The following is a 20633-nucleotide window of genomic DNA, read 5'->3' as shown; positions in this document are numbered from 1 at the left end:
GAAGGTGATAATATTAATGTTATGAAGCTGGTCAAAGGAGAAACTACAAATATTGATGTCATCAATTGGATTCGTGACATAAGGAGATGGGCAGCAAAGTTTCAAGAGGTTCGCTTCACCTGGGCAAAGAGGAATTCCAATACTTGTGCAGATATTCTCGCAAAAAAAACCATCCCTGGCTCTGTTTCTTTCTATTATTATAGTTGTGTACCAAATTTCTTACACAATGCCTTGTCAAACGACTATTTTGATTAATGGAAAGTTATTTTGAGAAAAAAAAAAACATTTTTTTTAATTGATTGATCATATGAGAAAATCAGATTGCTAGATTGAAAGAAAAATTGGATTGCATTGTATAAATTCAGAGGTTGAAAGAAACTAAAACCTGCATTGCTATATTGACTAAAAAAATTGGATTGAATTATAAATAAATGGTTGAAAGAAACCAAATCACATTGCATAAATAAAAGGTTGAAAGAAACCAAAATGCATTGTTTGAATCCGATTATAAGTCAAATAATAAGACTCTAAAATTTATATTTTCAGATGTCAAATTTGGATTATCAAGCCCTTAATCTCTCTGGAGATAATTATTTAAAATGGGCCATGAACACTGCAATTGTCCTGAAGATAAGAGGATTTGACAGATGTATCATCAAAGGCGAGTATGCAACTGAAAATGAAAAATATGGGGCAGTAACAATTATTCGCCAACATCTCACTGAGGATCTCAGAGATCAGTATCTAAATATTGCGAACCCTCTAGAACTTTGGACATAGTTAAAATCCAGATACACAATAGTGTTATTACCAAAGGCTAGGCATGAGTGGATAAATCTCAGATTTCGGGACTTTAAGTCCGTAGATGAATATAACTTAGCTCTAATCAAAATCGTTTCTAAATTGAAACTATGTGGTGAAGAGGTAACAGAGGAAGATTTACTGGAAAAGTCATTCCTCGCAGCTGATCCAAGGGATCTATTGTTACAATATACCTACAGAAAAAATGTTTCACCACTTATACGAATTTGATCTCGTATCTATTACAAGCTGAGAAGAATAATGAGATACTAAAGAAAACCAGTGAGATGAGATTTCCTGAAGCCAATAAGGCTGGAGAGAATAAGGGTGAATCCAAAGAAGCCACGTCCAGAATAATAAAAGGAGTGGTCGGCTTATACATTGCCTAAGAATCGAGATTTCGACATTCTGATTTTATGTTTTGATTTGTTTGTCATTTATATTTTTGTATATAATAAGAGTTGTTTTAGTTTTATATTATCATGTTTGACTTGCTTGATAATTTCTTGAATGATAAATGACAAATGATTTTTTTTTTAAAAAAGAGTATAGTAATTAAAATTATCCGACCAAAGGCATTGCCTAAAGGGGGCATGAATTATTCACTCAAATAAAAGACCCATTTGAGTTATAAAATTTTGAAAATGAATGGTTTCCACATTGAACCAATGGGCAAAAGAAATATAAATTCCTTAAGATTATAAAGAAAGTAAAAATCGCCCAAGGCATAAAAATGGTCGAGACTGTACTCCCAACTGATCTAAACTATGCTAAAGGATCAGTATGATAAAGGCAAAAGGCCTAGGTAACCAGATAGGTTGACCACGAAATTTTATACACTTTATGGCATGACTGGACTAGCCATCCAGGTCTTTAAAATTGATGCAAAGATTGATATCGAAAAAGGCACAAAAGAGTTATCCCATAGAATCTCACGTTGTGTAACATGTACACAAGGGAAACTCAATAGGCTATAATGTTCCAAGCATCTAAAATATTTATAGCATGTTCATGAGGGGGAGAAATGACACTCCCGTGGTCCATGAACAACACTAAAAATCCGAGTGAATAGAACTTGGCCGAATTCTTTGTGATACAAAGATCACTAGCTAATGCTTGGGAACACATGGATTTACATGTAATAAAAATATGCATCAGGCCATATAAAGTGAGCATAGATATTCCCATCTAAGAATGATAAAGGGTCATGATCCAGACATAGACCATCCTAAGAGATTATGTATAGACCACCACAATAATATGTGCCGTCTAGGATGGAACCTCATAAAAAGATGAGATAAGATTGGGAATATATGTTGGATATGAGAATGCTTTCTCCCACGATTTTATAAGAAACCTTGAGCCAAATATGGGTGATCAGATTAAGGCCAGGTTTACGGATTGCATGATTAAATCCGACTATCCAACATCAGGGGGAGAAAGAAATAAGCTGGTACAAGTATAAAGAAATGGAATGGTATTAACCATCCTTGTCTTGGCAAGATCCTCGGACCAAAGAATATGATTTAAGACGTCCAAAGAAAGATCATACAAAGCTAGCTAAAAGAATGCCAGACAGATTAGACCCGAAAAGAAAAGAAAAAGAATGACTAAGTCATACCAGCTTAAGCACCACGAAATTAATGTCCTAGAAGAGACATAATCAAGTTGCTATAGAGTCTAAAGATAGACCAATATGTTCCATAAGATAAGGAACCTCGGAAATGAAAAGAAAGGTGCATAGAAATGATATATCCGAGGTCATAAGGGAAACCATACCAGACATTGAGATAAGGCTGCGCAGCTAAACATCAAATGAACCAGACCATGTAGTTTGGAACGCCAAACTACAAGGTAATGAAGGTTCTTAGTAACAATGAAATCTCTAATCGATTAGTTCATGTCTGGAACACAATGGAACCATACATATAATAGAGTGTCGACACATACACACATAAAAGATAAAGATGCATAAGGAAATAGCACTTGAGTTTAAAATATATAAGCGAGGATCAGAACCCACGTGAATACAAGAATGCATTCATAGATTAAAAGGTTGAAACCGTGGGGGTTTAAAAGAAAGATTCAAAGAATCTATAAAAGAGATGGGTGTATTGGCCATATATAGAAACACCATCTGATAAGATAAAACCAGTGAAAAATAGGTCATGTGTGGGAAAGAAGAAGAAATCGTGAGACATGGACTAAGGTGTTCATATTCCTATTTACAGCATTCAAAGAATGGCTTGATTACACAAGGATACACACAAAGACTAAGGAACAGATTATAAGGAGATGTACTCCTATGTGGTGGATGCTACTATAAATTCGAAAATGATAAATGTCTGGATATAAGTAAGAAAGAAATGTAGTAAGCAGCATGTTGATCACTGGATAAAGAAATGATAAGAATATCAAAAAGATGAGAAAAGAAATTCTCATAGAATAGTTTTGTTCCTAAACTATTCATGGACTGAAACAAGGCAGCTGCAAATGATAGACTAAGAAAATACTTAGTACAATCAGTCCATAGATCCTTATAGAGGATATTATAATTCCTTGTGTTTATGTTTATACCAAACCAACCTAAAGAGAGGTTCAATGGTTCAATGATTTCAATGATACAAGTTATCGATTGATTTTGGACAGAATATGATGGGACTAGAAACCTTAGCCATATATGAGTATATTGGCGTGTGATGACAAGGTCTATGACTTAACATGTATGTTTTCGAAAACATAGCATTGTCTACTACAAAATGAAAGAAGTCATGAGACATCATCCAGAGATAGTGACCAGAACAATGTCTGAGTCAATAATAAAATGAAAGTGTCCACGGTATGGCAAAGCCATGAGACTAGAGGAACCGTGGGACATGAGAGGACATGCAAGAAAGATTTAATCGCAGGATAGAGGTACATCCAAGTACTGGTCGAGTACTATCCGAGTACTGATTGAGCATCATCCATCCGACCAGAACATGAAGACATTGTCGAGTGGTCAGCATCAAAGGAGCATGTCTTGACCATGTCCAAATGAAGTTCCAGAAGGCCGGCGAAATTACAAAGTATTACAAGAAGCTCATCGACCAGATATGAATGCATCGTCCAAAGATCAACAGTGATGCATTCATCAGGGGGAGTTCATGTGTTGTACTTTTTTTCATGTCCATGGTTTCCCATTTTGCCACATTGGTTTTGGGGTTTTCCATGAGAGGTTTTAATGAGGCAACATTAAGCATGCAACGAACCAGTACCGGATGTGTCGATCAAGGGGGAGTGTTATGTACCAGATTGTGATCGACATAACCGGACCGACCAGGACCGTACCGACCGCAGGAGATAATGCTTATCGACTGTTATACTTATCCACTTAGGATAAACACGACCTGATGTATATATATATATATAAGACCTCTGGTCAAGATTAATAAGAAGAAACATGTTTCCCCATTTAGTTTTATAACATATCACATTTTTTACAAGTTTGTGTTGAAAATGTTTTTTTTGTGTAGAAGACTTACCAGTAAGTCGTCTGGTAAATCTTTTGTGTATAAGACTTATCAGAAGATTTACTGGTAAGTCTTCTGTAATTGTTAAATCTTCAAACTTGTATTGTTTTATACGCAACATATGAATGCTTTTATTCTCCATATAATGCATGTATCTAACGCGTCATCTGCAAAAATTCAAAATAAAACACATTAACAAAGATAGAACATGTATGAGTTAAAAACATATTAGCTAGAAACTTTGAGTAACATGATTATTGGTAACCTCATAAATATCACCAATTATGTTATAAATTTCATTCAGTATCCCCAATATTGATTAATATACATGAATTAATAAGAAAATGTTAAAAAGTCTTTATATTATTAGAGAAAATGACATAAGTCTGGAAGACTTACTAGTAAGTCGTCTGGAAGACTTACAAGTAAGTCGTCTGGAGAGGTCATTTTTGCAATTGACTTTTAAATGGGACGACTTACTTGTAAGTCGTCCAATTTTGTTTGTTAAAAAAAAAACTCCAGACGACTTACTAGTAAGTTGTCCAGGATAAACAGGTTATTTTTGCATTTGACCGAATTGTGTCAGATATTTGATTTTTCCTAATAAATTTAGAGATTAATTGGGGGCAATCATATATTGATCACATCCTTATTTATATTTCGTAACTATACAATCAGCACATTTGATATTAAGGCTCATATATTATTTTCAAAATAACAAAAAACTAATGGTAATATCAGTGTATTAGAAAGGAAATATAGCTTAATAAAGACGCAAATTACGTTATTTTCCATTAACACTTATGAAGATTTTTTATTACAAAGTATTGGTTCTTAAGTTAAGGGTTTCCATGAATGTACTATGGACTTCCTTTTTGATTTTTTGTACTATCAGTCATAAATCTCTATAATATTATTTGAGAAGTCAGTTTCTTATGTGTCGCGCTCACGTTTACTCTCACGATGGTTGATTACAGTGATACCCTTAATGAATTAAAATTATTACATTTAAATATTATTGTTGAAATTTTATTTACTTTTCTTTTTAAAAATTTACAAATAACATATATAATATAAAGGAAACATGTATAAAGTAAAAAATAATTTAAAACGAAAATATATGTATATTTAATGTGATTTTATCAAAACGGAAATTTCACAAAATAGTAATATTCCATTTAAAAAAGAAATATTTTAAATAAAATAAAAATACTTCTGAAGTGATAGAATATTTTCTTAGATGAAAAATTTATATTTTTATATAATGTGATTCAATAACAGAATTTTCACACATATAATCGTGATATAGAAAAAGAAATATTATTTATTTAAAATATAATTTTAACAATATAAAAACATATATTTTCAATGTAATAGAAGTATTTTTATATATCTATCCTTTTCTTAAGTAACATTAATTGATATATTTTTATTTGACTAAAAAATTTATAATTAGTATTGAAATATTCTATTTATTTTTTTATATTTAGTTGACTATAATATATTAAGTCAGTTTCTTATGTGTCGCGCTCACGTTTACTCTCACGATGGTTGATTACAGTGATACTCTTAATGAATTAAAATTATTACATTTAAATATTATTGTTAAAATTTTATTTACTTTTATTTTTATAAATTTACAAATAACATATATAATATAAAGGAAACATGTATAAAGTAAAAAACAATTTAAAACGAAAATATATGTATATTTAATGTGATTTTATCAAAACGGAAATTTCACAAAATAGTAATATTCCATTTAAAAAAGAAATATTTTAAATAAAATAAAAATACTTCTGAAGTGATAGAATATTTTCTTAGATGAAAAATTTATATTTTTATATAATGTGATTCAATAACAGAATTTTCACACATATAATCGTGATATAGAAAAAGAAAGATTATTTATTTTAAAATATAATTTTAATAATATAAAAACATATATTTTCAATGTAATAGAAGTATTTTTATATATCTATCATTTTCTTAAGTAACATTAATTGATATATTTTTATTTGACTCAAAAAAATTTATAATTAGTATTGAAATATTCTATTTATTTTTTTATATTTAGTTGACTATAATATCTTTCAGTTAGTGCAAACAAATATCTAAAACTATATTTTTAATTATATAATATGACTTCTCAAATACTATCACAATATTTTTATTGCTTATTTTTAAGAGATATTAAAACTAAAAAAAAATAAAACTAAACATCTTTTGATCAAATAATTACAAAATATTTAAAATAACATAGCACTATATACTCTGACAAGGTAGATATATTACATTTTATCACTTGTGAAATTATTTATTTTCTTAATATTAAATTTACTTTTAAATTTTATGTTTTAATGTTTGTGAAAGTTAATATAACCATAATCAAAATACCAAGACAAATCTGAATTCTCATTTTAAGATTATTTAAAATAAATTTCAGCTTAGTTATAATTCAATAAATCTAAGGAAAAAAATATTTAGAGTTTATAAAACATTTTAATTATAGTAATATTGATATGTATTCATGAACTTTCAAAAATGTATCAGTTACTTAAATTGTAATTTCATATTGATCATCGCTTATTTTCTAATATTTTTTAATAATCAATATATAATTTGATAAATACTATGAAAACACATGCACATTTAAATGATAAATAAAACTAATTTGATTTAACTTAAATATAATAAAATAATTATATTTAAGTTTGAATTTGAAAGAATATATTTAACTCAATATATTCACAACATGAGTGATTCAACTAATTCAACTTAAATATAAACTCATAAACTTAACTGCAATAAAAATATATATAATTTTAGAATAATAATTTATTTTTAAATATAGATTATAGGATAAATCAAAACATATTAACAATGAAAATACAATATTAACCAACTGTTACAATTTAGTTCTTTGGTAAAAAAATAATATATATATATGCACAATATATTATCGTTATATTAATTTATGTAATTTGGAATCAGACATTTTAGTTTATTTTTATTTCAATCTAAGCACAATATATCTTAAGTTATACATAATATTCGTAAATATATTTATATATCTAAGACAACAACCAACCTAAATATGAATAACAAAATTAAAAATTAATATATTTAGTAAAAAATATTATATTTAAATTTAGAGAGATATATGCAATTCAATATATCCAAATGATAACTAAATTAACCGTAAAAACAATAAACCAACTAGATATAACATATCTAAAATCATGTCTAATTAAATTAGTTTAATATTATTATAATTAATATAATATTATGCATAAAGTTTATAAATTAATAAAATTAAAATTAAATAACAATCAATTATTATAATATATTATAAATATTTATATCCGTGCATGAGCACGGGAAAATCACCTAGTTTTCATCTATTAGCATTGACATTAATTTTGTATCTGCAAAAATATAATATATATTTAAAATACAAACATATTATTGTATGTACTTTATTATTTTCTGTACATAAAAACTATGTTTTATGTTTTAACTAGGGGTTTGCCGGCGCTACGCGCCGGTTTTGCTAATATTGTTATAATTTGACTATAGTTTTATTATTTAGAACATTTTTCAACAGTATTTTAGAAAACAAAATATGTATATGGTTTTATGGAATTTATTAATTTGATTGTAGTCTTTGCAAAGTTACCATGAAAGAAATTTAAGTTTAAATATATGCATGAGAGTTTGAAAGTGTAATAGCTGGATTATTTATTATTTAATTGAAACTTATTAATTTAAATTATGATTTAGAAAATTTATAAATGTGGACTTCATCTTACAATGATTATATTAAATTAGAGTTTATACATATATATTTATATGTATATACATATATATATATATATATATATATATATATATATATATATATATATATATATATATATATATATATATGTTGTGAAAAATATTACTTTTCACATTATATATATCAATAATTAGATATGATAGTAAATATGTGGAAAAACTTAAATTGATAAATCTATGCTAGTTATATAAACTGCATTTTTATTTATCTTTTATTTTGCGTCATCTCATTTGGAATAAGATGATTTTTTTTGTCACGTTTTATACTATCAGCTTTGTATTTGTTCGGTTCAACTTGGGTTACTCTTCAGCTATCGGCTAAAATGGAACCAAACCGATAACCCAAAGTAAATGAAATTGATCTTGTTTTTGGCTAGATCCATAACTGAACCGATATTCTTACTTCGGATCGGGTTCGGGTTTGAGATTTATGCCCAGACCTAGTTTTGTATATTGGGATGATGGGGAGGTGTTATAATAGTTTGATGCTTTGGACTTTTCTAGGTTGATTTCTATGAATTATATTTTATGAGCGGTGCTTATGATGATAATTTCAAATAATCACATGTGTTATATTAACCGCTAGTTTCTTCTCGCTCTGGATTTATCAAAATTAAGAAGTTGTGACTATATCGATTTAACCAATCAGATGTATATTGATCGTAAAGATACATTCGAAGTTGGTACAGTGTATTTTTAATCCTAAATCTTAGTATTAAATTTTAAAATTTTTGATATTTATTGTTGTTGAGTAAATTTTTTTGGATGTTGTAATTATGTGGTCATCTCTATTTGTTAAGAACATTATTTAATGTTTTTATTATGTTATATCGTAATAGGTTATAGGTTAATATATTTTGTGTTTGTATTTTTCAATAATATGTTTTGTATATTATAGTAAAGTCTCTGATGTAAAACATATTAAATTTCAATAACTTTGCATTTGCTGTTTTAAGATTAACAGTTTAACATTATAAATTGTATTTTATTTTTATTTGAATATAAATATTTTATTTGTTGTTGAATATTTTATATGAATTGCATTTTTGTAAGATTTTTATTGGCATTCGTTATAAGATTTCTTGATGGCATTCGTGAACTCCCATAACTCCTCTACTTTCTTAAGATTGCATGTTTTCCAGAGACGGAAAAGACGTGTAACCACCATCTGAGAGCAACAACCGAACTTCAACTTAGAAAGAAGGATGTAGGATGAAACCATTGTGGCGGCATATGTGTGTAAGGAAGCAGAAGGTTGAATCTGGTGAAGCAGGAAAAGTTTGATTATTTGCATTCCTATTTATTAGCATCTATGAAATTAGGAAAAAAGTTTTTAAAATCAACGTCATGAGAGATATCTTCAATGAAAGAATTAATGGCCAGACTTGATGAGCATGTTTCAGTGACACGGAAACGTTATAATTCAGTAAAAGTTTTGCAGGTGGAACATATATATGAATACACGATAACAGTAAAAAAAGAAATATGTAAAATATTGGGCTTGGTTGTCAAAATTTTTGGAATTGGGTCTCAACATCTTAATTAAATAAATTTGCATATAAATAATTTTAATGACTCAATATAAAAAGAATTAAATGATGATGACACATGGCATTTTTCCTCCTATGGAGATAAAATAGTCTACTTTATTATAAAAAGTTTTTAAAATCAACGTCATGAGAGATATCTTCAATGAAAGAATTAATGGCCAGACTTGATGAGCATGTTTCAGTGACACGGAAACGTTATAATTCAGTAAAAGTTTTGCAGGTGGAACATAGATCTGAATACACGATAACAGTAAAAAAAGAAGTATGTAAAATATTGGGCTTGGTTGTCAAAAATTTTGGAATTGGGTCTCAACATCTTAATTAAATAAATTTGCATATAAATAATTTTAATGACTCAATATAAAAAGAATTAAATGATGATGACACATGGCATTTTTCCCCTATGGAGATAAAAAAATCTACTTTATTATATAAGACTAGGATCGGCCCGCCCTACGGGCGGGATATTCTTTATTTGTGATCTATGTTATTATTTTTGAATAATTTTGTAATTTGTGTTTTAGGTTTGTGTTTGCAAGAGAAATGTGTGATAATAATTTTTTTCTTCCAAAAATATTAAGTATGGAGAGATTATATATGATAAGATATATTTAAAATAAATAGTTGTTCCTATATTAAAAAGGTGTGGCATTGATATGATGTGAAGGCTTCAAATGATCTTCATGTCATTTTCTTTAACAATAATCTGATCCCATATTCAGATGGTTTGCAATATTTTGGGTTCAGAATGATTGGGTTGTGAGTAGCTTTTACGTGTAGATCATTGTCTTTCGACATGTAATTGGAGTGGAATTGGTGATTATTTGAAGCTACATTTCTTGTTGAAAGTAAAATGTTATATTGAATGTGAAGAAGGTAGAGTAAACCTAATCAAAATATAGAAAACACTGCAAATGAAAAGTGTGAAAACTAAGTAGCGCTCGATGAGTGTAGCCACTTGTTAGTCACCATAAAATCAACTCCAAGAACTTCACCATTTGTTTATAGTATTAACAATCAATGCATCGATTTTTAGATTATTGATGTGGCGCTTTTTTAGTGGCATTATAAAGATCTTATTAATTCTATAACACTTATTTTTCGATAGAGACATTGCATAAGGAACATTTAATCTACTCCATCATTTGTCTGTTCCAGACATGTTGGTCTGCCGTTCACGACGATCTATAAATTTCATACATTCTTTATGTTTTTCCATGTATAGCGAAATTCTGGCATAAAGATACTTACCAAGTTAGTTACATCTACCACAGTTGTTGTTTGCTAATATGCAAAGATGTTTTAGCTTTGTTGCGGTTTTGTTTTATTGTCAAAATTATTTGTTTTGTACTACTATTAATTTTTCTGTAGGAAAAAAAACAAAAATTTATGCCAGTTTTTATTAAGATATTTACAATTTATGGATAGTCATGAACGGAAAACTGATATTATTTTTCAGTTAAAAAAGTAGCTATCTATTTAATTTTAATTTTCGTAAATGATCATCTAAACAAATCTTTGAAAGAATAAAGATGGTTGTAAGCAAAACTCAAACACAATCCACGCAACTCTAATATCACTGTTAACAGAACCAACACTCGCGTTCTTCTTCCTCCACAGCATCAAATCTGCAAGACTGCAACTGCTGATGCCAGCATCAAATGTGGCTTGGTGTTTGGATATCAAAATAAAAAATAGCCAGAAGTAGAGATGGTTTGATTTATCAATAAAGAACTCAAACACAAAACACCATATCACAAACCCTTTGGTTTCTGTCGATATAAGCTTCTATGTTCTGTAAGTAATTATCAAATACAAAAACAAAAAAAAACAATTGAATGTTCCTTCACACACATCAATTAAAAGCTGCTTCGTTCTCTATTTGCTCTGCCACTTTTGTTTCTCAGTTTTCTTTTGAGAAGTCCAAACAGCTCCAAGATTAACACCAGTCGCAGAAGCATCTAGCAAACTCAGCTCGCTTCAATCGCTGCCTTCAAGTCATCATCCTCCATCTCTGAAAAAGCCCTCACTTCCTCCCGCAACAACGCCTCTTATGGTCTCTATTGATCAACATCATCACTTCTCACAGCAGTGAGCTCACCAATAACGTCTGAGATATTAAGAACATCTTAATTTATTATCTGTTTTGTGAAGCCTGAAGGTTGGAAGCCGGTTCGAATTAAAGGTGGACTTGAGCAGAATTAACGTCTGAGATATTAAGAATATCCCTTCTTCCTTGGTCAACATGGAAAACTGAACCAAAGGTTGCTTTTCTAAAAAGAGAAAAAAAATCCAAGCTTGATAGAGAGAGGAGGGTCTGTGATTTTGACTAACTTGAGCAGCAATACCTTGCGTGCCTTCTTGAGTGCATAAGCTGTATGGTCTCTGAAACTGTCCTTTTGACTGTTAATTCCGCAGATTGTGCAACTTCTCCTCCTGTAAAAATCGATCCAGCAATCATTATTTCTTGCCACATATTGATTATCTGAGAAAGAAAAAGCTTACATTCTGCCAGGCTTCAAGCTTTCTCTGCATAGCTTCATGTTCAGTTCAGCACAAATCCGGAAAGGAAACACCTTGATTTTGGTACACATTTTTTTTTCTGAGCAAGGTCTTGATCAATAATGCTAACCGTTATTGCGAACTTATAATTGGTTGGGATCCATCTGACTTTAACATGATCAACATCAGGTTGTACCTACATAATGAATCAAGAAAAGAAATTAACTTTGTGAATCACTGAGTAGTATAGTTACCAGAGTTTGTAAAGCTTTCACCTCATGGACCATTTGCATATGGCAATGCTACTAAGCTTGCAGAACTCCGCTTTCTCTTGGAAGCTACACAATGCAAAGATATTTTAAATTTAGTGACTATCATGATTAGAGAGAGCTTTTACATGTTGTTTCTTTATCTAATGTCTCTAGAAGATGAACTCTTCCAGGGTATTGTCGACGAAGAAGAGTCCTAACAGAAGCAGCACAAACAGAAAGCATAGCCAAATCTTTTGTAAATAGTGATCCAATTGTAAAGAATGTGGTGCTTGTTCTGTGCCCATACGTAATTGATGCATCACAGATATCAATAAGTCCATGTTCGAACATCCCAACAGCTTGCTTAGTCAGCATATCATTGAACATCCTCATCCGAAAAGCCATCTAGCATCTCAATTCGAAGTGGTTGAAGAAATCTGGGTTCTTTTCTCGAAGCTGCCCCAAAACTAAACAGAGAATAAAAATCAAAACTTTATAGAGAACCCACTTATGGAATCAAGAAAAGTAATCAACTTTGGTAAGTTTTTAACCTATGCGGGTGACACTTTTACTAATCCGGTGATTCTTCTCAAGGTACTTAGCGGTTGCTTCCAAGCTCATGTAGTTTTGAATACAGAGTTTAACCTTGTTCCTCACCTGGGAAAAGAGCAATCACAGAGATGAAAACAGAGTAGGTCAAAACAATAAGCTTTGGAGAGTCATTGAGTTACCGACCTACCATTGTGTCTAAACTGTTGTCTTAACTCCTTGAATTTGATATTTTTCATGTTTTCAAATGAGAAACATGGACAGAGTTATATTTATCGACAGTCTCTGATACCATTAACAATACTCTCCTTCTGCTCCCTCTCCCTTCTTTTCTTCTTTGTCATCGACAAAGCAACTGCAATAACAAAAACAATACCTTTATGAACCATTCATCAAGTGATTTATCTATTCACTTCCTAAAAGCAAAAAGATGTAAAGAGAAGACCAGCACTTAGCTATTTAACGAAGAGACTGAAGAGTCCATGAAACACAACATTAAAGATGGAGAAGTTGAGGACATAAACAAATAAAAGTCAGGCAAAAGTGATCTTTAAAAAAGAAGCATATCGGGTCCGAGACTAAGTAGTAAGTAACCAGTAACCACCATATCCGCGAGTATATAGATCTTGTTCATCATCCTTCGTCGAGTCGAAGAACAAACCCAAAACCCATATTTCCCTGCTCGTGATTCAATCACTTGATTTCCGGATCAGCCAGTAACGGAAAATCTTTCCACCGCGTTTGATGTTTCTGGCAATCTCACCACCACGGTTGAAAAACATACGACTGACTTCTATACTGAAAAATGATTGATGACTTAGCCATTTCAGAGGAATATATACACCGCCCTTGCAGAGATAAAAGAAGAAAAAGACTCTAGCTTTAAGATTGCTTTGAATACACTTCGTGGGGAACGATCTGAGTGGATTAATAACGAAATATTAATTCAGAGCGTTTCATTTGGCGAGGGAAAGCGGAAACGACATAACTTCGCCGTCGAAGGATGGGGGACGCGTCTCTCGTTCTCTTGCAGATGAACATTAGGTCAGAGACTGTTTATGCTTTTCTGGGCCTAAACCCATACAAAGTGCCGTTAAGATTAATACCCAACAGAAGCCCACATCGCTCAACCGTTAATGAAAGAGAGCGCTGACGTGTCACGCAGACAGAAACTGAGTTTCCAAGCTGGCATCCTATGTGGCGCAAGGAGGAGAGATTAAACTCTATTTTATATAAATAGACTAGGGTCGGCCCGCCCTACGGGCGGAAAGTTTATAATAAAACTATTTTACATATTTTTATATTAATTTATGAAGTATTTAAAATCATTATAGAAAATGAATTATTATTTATTTTTAGAGACTACAAAATTAGCAAAGCAATAATTCAGACTATATAATAATATATATAATATTATTTTTGTATTTCAGTTTGACATAATAAAATATAAAGTTTAAATAAATAATACTAAATTTATTATAAGAAGATTTAAGTTTTAAAACACTTTTACACAAGCTAAGTCAGAAGATTCTGAAGATTTAAGTTTGTTGATTCCGAAGATTTAAGTTTCATGATAATAAATTAGTTTACCTCCAAGCTAAGTCATTTAAAATAATTGATAAAATAATTAAATCTCAATTTTAATACACTATATATAGTTTAATAATATCATAACTAAAAAATTAATAATTTATAATTTAACAGGAAAATGATATTTTTGAGGGATAGAGAAACGTAAAACATCAGAACCTCTGAACCTCAGCATCCTGAATTATGATAATTGAGTCAACCGTACTCTCCGTCTTAAGCTTTCTGTACGATAAACTTGTCACTCACATTTGGCCAAACGGAAACAGCAGCATGTAGCACATCCCGAAAGAAGAAGAATAGCTTGGTCGAAAAAGACCAAGACTCACACGGCTTCAGATAAAAACCTTTGAAAATGTAAGAATTTTTGATGCTCTTAGCAGAAGACACATCAGACTACATGATGACACAATGTGGTAACTACCATGTAATATGCCAAGCTACCAAACACATCAGACAAATTATAAGAAAATAATGTAAAGAAATATATTTCAACAAATTAGATTAATGTTTTTGAATTATCATTACAGCTCACGACGTTTTTCTAACAATGTAGCACCCATATTTTTGATTTTCAAATTCGTTGGAATTAAAAATAATTTACTTAATATTTTTAACCTTTAAATAGTATTGTATATATAATATATATTTATACAATATCATATCCGAAAATATCTACTTCTTTCTTTCATATTAGTATTGTACTTATGTTTAAATTGTTTTTGACGAAACCATTTAAAGAAAAACATTTTACATTTATTTGAAGAAAATAATTTTAATTTTTTGTCTATAACATGAAAATATTTGTCTTATTTCTTGTTATATTTGTTATATCTATTTATTGTTTCAAATTTATATTTTAGTTATGTATTTATCCTTTGTTGTGGCTTTTTTAGTTATGTATTTATATTGTCTTATTTTGTTTGTTTACTTTAAGTCTGCCTATTAACTACATTCTTCTAAAATTTTCGTTGGTCTTGCTCTTTAAATTATAAATGTTTTATAAATATTGAGATCTAATAATTCTACATGTTTCATCCTTCCAAGTTTAATTTTCATCAAAATATCATAGAAATATTATTTTTATAGTTTTTAATTAAATCTTTTTTAGAACTTGAACCTCATATTTTCTCCGTATGCAAAAAATCTAATGAAACTTTAATAAAATCTAGAGACGATGATGAAGTTAAATTCATGAGTCCTCAAAAATATTTTATTAAGACATCATGCCGTTTCATGACTAATATAAACCATATGTAGCTCTCGTCTAGATAGCATCTTTGAAAAGTCTTGGTTACTTTAATGAAAGCTATGAAACTATAACCAATCTCCATCATCTTCCGCAAACTCATAAAGGAAATAAAAGAGTTTGGCTTAGTCTTCTTCCAGCTTTGCGATCTTCAACTTCAAATTCACATCGTTGTGATTCTAATAATTTTCTGGTGAATTTGATTCAAAGTAGCTGTTCGATGGGTTACGTCGGCCACTCGCGGTGGCTATCGTCCTGACCGGAATCCTAAAAACCATACTGGTTTCTTAATGCGTACAACCGAGCCGGCGGCGATGAGGCCACAATACAATTTCCTTATCTTATTTTTGCTTGCACGATTCTTTGTATATATACATAGATACTGTTACTCATTTGATATAAGACCATAATATGAACCCATTTGCACCACCAATTAATATATACTGGTGAATTTACGAAAGCCAACTATAAGTTGCCATTCAACTTTTCCAATATCATTTTGTACACCAATATTTATTGTTTCCAAAGCTAACTATATATATTAAATGTTACGGGTGTAGCAGTCGGTGAAGATGAATTGAAGAGGATGTCAACTGAAGACTCTGATGTAGTGTATGTTTAGATATGAAGAGGTGACTTGAATGAGCTGCACATATCATAGTGAGTTACAAATAAGTTAGATTTTATGGTGAAGTCTGTATATGCTTAAAGGTCAAAAACAGAAAAATATAGAGAATGTCTTACTGATTCGATATTGGGTCCTTGGCTTGTGATTCAAACGCTTGCCTTCATGTATCTGTAGTAAACATTTTCATTTATGAGAACTTATCAAAAACGTTAAGAGATTTCCAAAAGTAAGAGCTAAGAGACTCACTATTGTCATCTCCGGTAGAGAATATAGTGCTGAAGCTTCTTCACGGAGATCAATTCTGTTTTGGTTCCTGCAGGTCGATAGAAACACTCAGTATCATTGAAGCATAAGACATAAGGAAATATACATTTTACAAAATGAAAAGAACAACAAAACCCAATCGAACAGATCAACCAAGAACTTATAAAACACAAACATAAGAAAGCAAATTAAAAGAAAAAAAAGAAAACAAATTTCTGGTTCAAAAAAGAAAAAGACGACAAAGTTACAAAAAAAAACTTCGAATAATATCAATCTCACATATAAATCTGCTGTGTAGCTGTAGTCAAATTAAATAAATTTTAAATTAAAATTTAAGAAACAGAAAAGAAGAACAGCAGAACCAGAAAAAGTTAGATCTCTCTTCTCGTGATGAACAATAACCCTAAAAATAAAATAAAAGCTTATGATTGAAAAGTTTGATAAACTGGAGCGGATATAAGAAGATGGTTTCAAGAGGAGGAGACATACCTTTTATAAGTGAAGTTTCACCGCCTAGAAGGGAGATAGAAGTATTGAATGAGAAATCATGGATCAAGGGATTTAAGAATGCTATTAATGGCGATGAATCAATTAATCTCGTAACGTATCAGAGGCGATGGATCAGACGAAGCTCGATCCGGAGACTTATGAAAAGAAAAGTTCGATCTAGAGATTCATCAGGAATATACATCTCGAATATCTTCCTAAAACTCCATTGATGATGAACCGAAGATGACAAATTGGGATGGAACATGACGATTAAACCTAAACGTTAGAATGACTCCTATTGGACTGGTCTCTTCATTCACACATTAGGCCCAAAACACAAATATAAGCCTGCATCAATTGCATTCCCGAATTAATGAAACGCGACGTTTATGTTAGTGGGGACACGTGTTGGCTTGAGGATGAATGAATTAGTGACGTGGCATAACAGGAGAGAAGGAACATTTCTTTATATATAAAGATTACATTAGTACTCACGCGATTTTACAGCCAAAAGATAATAAATTTAGAGATTAATTGGAGACAATCATATATTGACTTCTTTATTTATATATCGTAACTGATACAATCAGCATTAAGGTGATCCGATATTAAGACTCATATATTATTTTCAAAATAACACAAAACTAATGGTAATATCAGTGTATTAGAAAGGAAATATAGCTTAGTCAAGACACACATTGCGTTATTTTTCATTAACATTTATGAAGATTTTTTAAAAATTACTAAGAATTAGTCTTTGAGTTAAGGGTTTGCATTAATGTACTATGGATTTCCTTTTTGATTTTTTTTTTTACTTTTAGTCAATAATTTTCGTCTATTAGCATTGACGTTTTATATCTGCAAAAATATAAAACAGAGTTAAAATACAAACATATTATTTTATGTACTTTATTATTTTCTGTACATAAAAACTATATTTTCTGTTTTAGTTACAAAGGATTGGTTAAGTTAAGGGATTGCATGAACTTACTATGAAATTATTATTTTATTTTTCTGTACTACCTGTTAACAATTATTTGTCTATTAACATTTACCGTATATAAATACAAATATTATGTACTATATAATTATAATTCAAAAATACAAGTATTATGCTAACTAATAATAAAAAAACTTATTATATACAATATGCAGTCATATTTTTATTCATATTCCGAATCTGTGATAAATAGAGTTGAATACGATAAACATCCAGCAATATTTATATGTGAGTGACTGAGAATTAAAGATCTTTAATTTATTATATACAAATCAAAGGCATAATTAAGCTTGTAAATTCCATAATTAACGTAGGATGATTGATCAAATCATGTGGTTTATCACACAAGTACCTATTTGGTTGAGAATTCATAGTTCTATATTTTCAACTATATTAATTTTGATTGACCAAATCATGTGATTGGACTATCTGTTTGTTGTAACAAAGTAAACTTTTTGAGAATATGATCTTCATAAAATTAAATTTTAAAATCAATTAGTGCCAAATTCCGCGTACTTTCTATATTTATCTGGATATAAATGTTATTCAAAATTATATATTTTCGAAAGGTTTAACGTCATTTATTTGGCCAAATCAAACCATTGGGCATATTTTTTTAACGATAATTAGTATCAGATTCTAAAAAAAAATTATTTAAACTTGGCGAGTTGTGTAACAACATGCCATAAAAATGGACACAAAAATATATTATAACTTGATTTATCAATCATATATGATTCAAGTTGGCGAGTAACTTGGCGAGTTGTGTGACAACGTTAAGACCATTTGATTTAGCAATCAGTGTATCGAATCATATATGATACATAATCCCCTAAGATATCATGAAAAAGTGTGGCTTGGTCGCATGATGATAATTATTATCAGATTATTATAAAAAAAACTTACATCAAACTTGGTTAACTAAGTTACAACATGACAGCATCATTGGTCGGAGAGTATATATTATATACTTAGCGTTGTGTTCATAAATATCCTTTATATTATTATCATTTAAACTATGCTAGTAAATGGTGAGACACAATCTATATTTTGAAACCATATTTAAAAACATGATAAAAATAATAAGAGATCTTTGTGAAGAATAATTAAATGCATCCAACATATTATCCGTGACTCGGAATATGATAAATAATAATGCGAGAACATAATCAGTAGAAACATAAGTTATTTGTTTAGTCAATAATTAAATCTTTAGATTATATTAATTAAGTAACAATCTAATGACCAATGGCAGTTATTGTAATTAGTCTAGTAATTTAAGGGTTCTTGAAATTAGATTGTAGGAGAGCTTGTAGCGATGACACCTAGAAAATGGCACACTTGTAAATCACACATGAAGTAAAGATTACTTATTTATAATGCTCCTAAAATAATATAAAGGAGATACTGATTTATAACTTAAAGTAATTGATATTCATAAATTATGAATTATATTAAGGGAAACTTTCATAAAAAATACCCCAACTAAATTTTGATAAGATTTTAATACCCAAACTTTTTTCTACCCAGTCAAATACCCAAACTAATTATTTTAGTCATTTTAATACACTTACTTTTAAAAATGTGCCTATTTTAATACCCAATGTATGCTCATTTTAATAATAATTTTAAACAAAACTTAGAAAATATCTTAAATTCAAAATAAGAACTTTAAAATTTCAAATTTAATTTAATTTTAATTTAAAATTTAGTTTTTCTGAAGTTTTAAAGTAGTTTATTCATTTTATTCATAATTAAGTTTTAAAGTTAGTTACTTTTATTCTTAAAACATAATATAAAGTTGAAATCTTAAAGATTTTTTGAAGTTCAGAGATTTTTTTAAAAAATTTTGAAATATATTAATATTTTTCACTAAAATTAGCATAATTTGGGTATTAAAATGAGCATAATTTAAAAGTTATTGTATTAAAATGATAAAAATGATTAGTTTGGATATTAAATCAGGTAGCAAAAAAATTTGGGTATCGAAATTTAGTTGGAGTATTTCTTTTTAGAATTTATTTATATCATCTATGTATAATAGGCGATTGATATTACTATTTATACATATATCATATTTTTAACCGAAAATTATATAATATAAAATATGTATCTTTTTCCAGTCAAATGCACGCCTGTAGGGTCTCGTCCACCTATTAGTTCATCCCCTATATATTAAAAGAAAAACATTCGTAATTAATGCGTTCACAATATATTTTTTGAATATGCTGACGTGTGTCGCCTTTACAATCGTTTGACATTTAATGCGTTCACACAATAAGTCTTTTTAACTATACTCGAGACAATTTAATGTGTTCGCATTCTATTTTTTTCAATAAGCTCTTTTGGTTCATACATTTTTAACATTGGGGGTGATTGGTTCGACTGTAGTTATGAAAATTTAGCTGTAA

The 20633-nt window shown here is 29.6% G+C and overlaps 2 long non-coding RNA genes across 7 annotated transcripts; both read right to left on the bottom strand.

The window, feature by feature from the left end:
- Window positions 1-11398: 11398 nt before the first annotated feature.
- On the bottom strand, window positions 11399-13940 carry LOC130503408 (uncharacterized). Of its 6 annotated transcripts, XR_008940807.1 has the most exons (7): window positions 13196-13937; window positions 13008-13113; window positions 12764-12923; window positions 12481-12543; window positions 12209-12401; window positions 12052-12139; window positions 11399-11956 (listed from the first exon to the last, which is right to left on the bottom strand). It is a non-coding gene; the product is annotated as an uncharacterized LOC130503408 (long non-coding RNA). The 6 variants fall into 6 exon arrangements; XR_008940808.1 differs by having other exon boundaries at window positions 12481-12923; window positions 13192-13940; XR_008940809.1 differs by having other exon boundaries at window positions 12038-12139; window positions 12481-12923; window positions 13196-13940.
- A 2352-nt stretch (window positions 13941-16292) lies between these two features.
- On the bottom strand, window positions 16293-17530 carry LOC108860325 (uncharacterized). Its single transcript, XR_001950654.2, has 4 exons — window positions 17223-17530; window positions 16716-16782; window positions 16586-16637; window positions 16293-16487 (listed from the first exon to the last, which is right to left on the bottom strand). It is a non-coding gene; the product is annotated as an uncharacterized LOC108860325 (long non-coding RNA).
- Window positions 17531-20633: the final 3103 nt, after the last annotated feature.

The sequence above is a fragment of the Raphanus sativus genome, chromosome 2, assembly GCF_000801105.2.
Source record: "Raphanus sativus cultivar WK10039 chromosome 2, ASM80110v3, whole genome shotgun sequence".
NCBI lineage: Eukaryota > Viridiplantae > Streptophyta > Magnoliopsida > Brassicales > Brassicaceae > Raphanus > Raphanus sativus.
This window is presented reverse-complemented; position numbering and strand designations above follow the sequence as displayed.